This window comes from Rutidosis leptorrhynchoides, chromosome 1, assembly GCF_046630445.1.
Source record: "Rutidosis leptorrhynchoides isolate AG116_Rl617_1_P2 chromosome 1, CSIRO_AGI_Rlap_v1, whole genome shotgun sequence".
In the NCBI taxonomy this organism is placed as follows: domain Eukaryota; kingdom Viridiplantae; phylum Streptophyta; class Magnoliopsida; order Asterales; family Asteraceae; genus Rutidosis; species Rutidosis leptorrhynchoides.
In genome coordinates, this window is record NC_092333.1 from 542,703,414 (window position 1) to 542,709,352 (window position 5,939).

Below are 5,939 nucleotides of genomic sequence, written 5' to 3' on the forward strand. Positions count from 1 at the left end.
AGGTCCAAATTAAATAAACAAACCTGTTCTGGGACCTTTGTCACAAACTGGTCACAACACAATTATAATAAAACACTAATAAAATAATTAAAATAAAAGCACTTAAGACTAAGCATAAACCCTAAGGGCAAAATAGGCAACTTACAACTAGCCCGGGTTTCAGTCTGTTACAGAATCCATCATTCTCACTCCTAAAGATGTGAAACCTGTAGGATACAGATGGATTTTTGTTCAAAAAAGAAATGAGAAAAATGAAGTTACAAGGTATAAAGCTAGACTTGTAGCTCAAGGTTTTTCTCAAAGACCGGGAATTGATTATGAAGAAACTTATTCTCCTGTTATGGATGCAATTACTTTTAGATACTTAATCAGCCTGGCAGTTTCTAAAAATTTAGAAATGCATCTCATGGATGTTGTGACTGCTTATCTATATGGATCACTTGATAGTGATATATATATGAAGGTACCTGAAGGATTTAAGGTACCAGAAGCATCAAATGCAAAACCCAAAGAAATGTATTCGATTAAATTACAAAGATCTTTATATGGGTTAAAACAATCGGGACGTATGTGGTATAACCGATTAAGTGATTACTTGATAAGCAAAGGGTATACAAATAACCTTACTTGCCCTTGTGTTTTCATTAAGAAAACAACATCCAGATATGTGATCATAGCTGTTTATGTTGATGATCTTAACATCATAGGTACAAATAAAGAGATCCATGAAGCCATTCAACTTCTAAAGAAAGAATTTGAAATGAACGATCTCGGAAAAACCAAGTATTGCCTTGGTTTACAAATTGAGCATATGCCTAATGGTTTACTTGTACATCAAACAACATATACTGAAAAGATTTTGAAACATTTCAATATGGACAAGGCAAAACCATTAAGTACTCCTATGGTTGTTAGATCACTCAATGTTTAAACTGATCCATTTCGTCCATGTGAAGATCATGAAGATATTCTTGGACCAGAAGTACCATATCTTAGTGCAATTGGAGCTCTTATGTATCTTACAAATTGTAGAAGACCTGACATTTCTTTTGCAGTTAATTTGTTGGCAAGGTTCAGCTCTGCTCCTACCAAAAGACACTGGAATGGGATCAAACACATATTTCGATACCTTCGAGGAACTACTGATTTAGGATTATTTTATTCTAACGAATCAAAACAAGATTTGGTTGGTTATGCTGATGCAGGTTATTTATCTGATCCACATAAAGCTAAATCTCAAACTGGATATGTATTCCTAAATGGAGGTACTGCAATATCATGGCGTTCTCAAAAACAAACACTTGTTGCTACATCATCAAATCATGCCGAAGTGATTGCATTACATGAAGCTACTCGGGAATGTTTTTGGTTGAGATCAATGACACAAATCATTACTGATTCTTGTGGACTAAAATGCGATAAAAGTCCAACAATTATCTATGAAGATAATGCAGCTTGCATAGCACAGATGAAAGAAGGGTATATCAAAAGTGACCGAACCAAACACATACCTCCTAGATTATTCTCATACACTCAAAATCTCATTAAGGACAACGAGATTGAAATGAGATATGTTCAATCCAGCAAAAACTCTGCTGATCTTTTCACGAAAGCACTTCTAACTGCTATTTTCAGAACACACGTTCATAACATTGGCATGAGACATGTTCAAAAGATGTAACAACCGAAGCGATGTCTACTTGAGGGGGATTCAACTCCATGTTGCACTCTTTTTCCCTTAGCTAAAGTTTTTCCCACTGGGTTTTCTTTAGCAAGGTTTTTAACGAGGCAGTAACTTACAGCTGATCTTCAACAAACAAAATTGCCATCCAAGGGGGAGTGTTATAATATATAATATATATATATATATATATATATATATATATATATATATATATATATATATATATATATATAAATGGATAGTCAATTATTGATACACAAAAGTAATATTATTGTATTACCTAAACTTGTGATATTTTTGCTATAAATAGCCATGAATGCAAGCATTAAACTTGCACCATTTCTCACACTTACAAAGTGTTTCTTTCTTTCTCTCCATTATCATCTTTGTTCTTACACTTCATTATTAGCATTCTTAATCAATAATCAAACCTCTAAAGGTAGTTATAAGCCTACTGAATTATAACAATCTAATTATATTTCAACCAAGGACGGAGGATATTGGGGGCAGGGGAGGGCCCCGGTGAAATGTCCCGTTCTTATTGATTAAAAACGTTCCATATTAATTGATTTCGTTGCGAGTTTTTGACCTCTATATGAGACGTTTTTCAAAGACTGCATTCATTTTAAAACAAACCATAACCTTTATTTCATCAATAAAGGTTTAAAAAGCTTTACGTAGATTATCAAATAATGATAATCTAAAATATCCTGTTTACACACGACCATTACATAATGGTTTACAATACAAATATGTTACAACAAAATAAGTTTCTTGAATGCAGTTTTTACACAATATCATACAAGCATGGACTCCAAATCTCGTCCTTATTTAAGTATGCGACAGCGGAAGCTCTTAATAATCACCTGAGAATAAACATGCTTAAAACGTCAACACAAATGTTGGTGAGTTATAGGTTTAACCTATATATATCAAATCATAATAATAGACTACAAGATTTCACATTTCAATACACATCCCATAAATAGAGATAAAAATCATTCATATGGTGAACACCTGGTAACCGACATTAATAAGATGAATATATAAGAATATCCCCATCATTTCGGGACACCCTTCGGATATGATATAAATTTTGAAGTACTAAAGCATCCGGTACTTTGGATGGGGTTTGTTAGGCCCAATAGATCTATCTTTAGGATTCGCGTCAATTAGGGTGTCTGTTCCCTAATTCTTAGATTACCAGACTTAATAAAAAGGGGCATATTCGATTTCGATAATTCAACCATAGAATGTAGTTTCACGTACTTGTGTCTATTTTGTAAATCATTTATAAAACCTGCATGTATTCTCATCCCAAAAATATTAGATTTTAAAAGTGGGACTATAACTCACTTTCACAGATTTTTACTTCGTCGGGAAGTAAGACTTGGCCAATGGTTGATTCACGAACCTATAACAATATATACATATATATCAAAGTATGTTCAAAATATATTTACAACACTTTTAATATATTTTGATGTTTTAAGTTTATTAAGTCAGCTGTCCTCGTTAGTAACCTACAACTAGTTGTCCACAGTTAGATGTACAGAAATAAATCGATAAATATTATCTTGAATCAATCCACGACCCAGTGTATACGTATCTCAGTATTGATCACAACTCAAACTATATATATTTTGGAATCAACCTCAACCCTGTATAGCTACCTCCAACATTCACATATAGAGTGTCTACGGTTGTTCCGAAATATATATAGATGTGTCGACATGATAGGTCGAAACATTGTATACGTGTCTATGGTATCTCAAGATTACATAATATACAATACAAGTTGATTAAGTTATGGTTGGAATAGATTTGTTACCAATTTTCACGTAGCTAAAATGAGAAAAATTATCCAATCTTGTTTTACCCATAACTTCTTCATTTTAAATCCGTTTTGAGTGAATCAAATTGCTATGGTTTCATATTGAACTCTATTTTATGAATCTAAACAGAAAAAGTATAGGTTTATAGTCGGAAAAATAAGTTACAAGTCATTTTTGTAAAGGTAGTCATTTCAGTCGAAAGAACGACGTCTAGATGACCATTTTAGAAAACATACTTCCACTTTGAGTTTAACCATAATTTTTGGATATAGTTTCATGTTCATAATAAAAATCATTTTCTCAGAATAACAACTTTGAAATCAAAGTTTATCATAGTTTTTAATTAACTAACCCAAAACAGCCCGCGGTGTTACTACGACGGCGTAAATCCGGTTTTACGGTGTTTTTCGTGTTTCCAGGTTTTAAATCATTAAGTTAGCATATCATATAGATATAGAACATGTGTTTAGTTAATTTTAAAAGTCAAGTTAGAAGGATTAACTTTTGTTTGCGAACAAGTTTAGAATTAACTAAACTATGTTCTAGTGATTACGAGTTTAAACCTTCGAATAAGATAGTTTTATATATATGAATCGAATGATGTTATGAACATCATTACTACCTTAAGTTCCTTGGATAAACCTACTGGAAAAGATAAAAATGGATATAGCTTCAACGGATCCTTGGATGGCTCGAAGTTCTTGAAGCAGAATCATGACACGAAAACAAGTTCAAGTAAGATCATCACTTGAAATAAGATTGTTATAGTTATAGAAATTGAACCAAAGTTTGAATATGATTATTACCTTGTATTAGAATGATAACCTACTGTAAGAAACAAAGATTTCTTGAGGTTGGATGATCACCTTACAAGATTGGAAGTGAGCTAGCAAACTTGAAAGTATTCTTGATTTTATGTAACTAGAATTTGTAGAATTTATGAAGAACACTTAGAACTTGAAGATAGAACTTGAGAGAGATCAATTAGATGAAGAAAATTGAAGAATGAAAGTGTTTTTAGGTGTTTTTGGTCGTTGGTGTATGGATTAGATATAAAGGATATGTAATTTTGTTTTCATGTAAATAAGTCATGAATGATTACTCATATTTTTGTAATTTTATGAGATATTTCATGCTAGTTGCCAAATGATGGTTCCCACATGTGTTAGGTGACTCACATGGGCTGCTAAGAGCTGATCATTGGAGTGTATATACCAATAGTACATACATCTAAAAGCTGTGTATTGTACGAGTACGAATACGGGTGCATACGAGTAGAATTGTTGATGAAACTGAACGAGGATGTAATTGTAAGCATTTTTGTTAAGTAGAAGTATTTTGATAAGTGTATTGAAGTCTTTCAAAAGTGTATAAATACATATTAAAAAACTACATGTATATACATTTTAACTGAGTCGTTAAGTTATCGTTAGTCGTTACATGTAAGTGTTGTTTTGAAACCTTTAGGTTAACGATCTTGTTAAATGTTGTTAAACCAATGTTTATAATATCAAATGAGATTTTAAATTATTATATTATCATGATATTATCATGTATGAATATCTCTTAATATGATATATATACATTAAATGTCTTTACAACGATAATCGTTACATATATGTCTTGTTTAAAAAATCATTAAGTTAGTAGTCTTGTTTTTACATATGTAGTTCATTGTTAATATACTTAATGATATGTTTAATTATCATAGTATCATGTTAACTATATATATATCCATACATATGTCATCATATAGTTTTTACAAGTTTTAACGTTCGTGAATCACCGGTCAACTTGGGTGGTCAATTGTCTATATGAAACATATTTCAATTAATCAAGTCTTAACAAGTTTGATTGCTTAACATGTTGGAAACATTTAATCATGTAAATATCAATCTCAATTAATATATATAAACATGGATAAGTTCGGGTCACTACAGTACCTACCCGTTAAATAAATTTCGTCCCGAAATTTTAAGCTGTTGAAGGTGTTGACGAATCTTCTGGAAATAGATGCGGGTATTTCTTCTTCATCTGATCTTCATGCTCCCAGGTGAACTCGGGTCCTCTACGAGCATTCCATCGAACCTTAACAATTGGTATCTTGTTTTGCTTAAGTCTTTTAACCTCACGATCCATTATTTCGACGGGTTCTTCGATGAATTGAAGTTTTTCGTTGATTTGGATTTCATCTAACGGAATAGTGAGATCTTATTTAGCAAAACATTTCTTCAAATTTGAGACGTGGAAAGTGTTATGTACAGCCGCGAGTTGTTGAGGTAACTCAAGTCGGTAAGCTACTGGTCCGACACGATCAATAATCTTGAATGGTCCAATATACCTTGGATTTAATTTCCCTCGTTTACCAAATCGAACAACGCCTTTCCAAGGTGCAACTTTAAGCATGACCATCTCTCCAA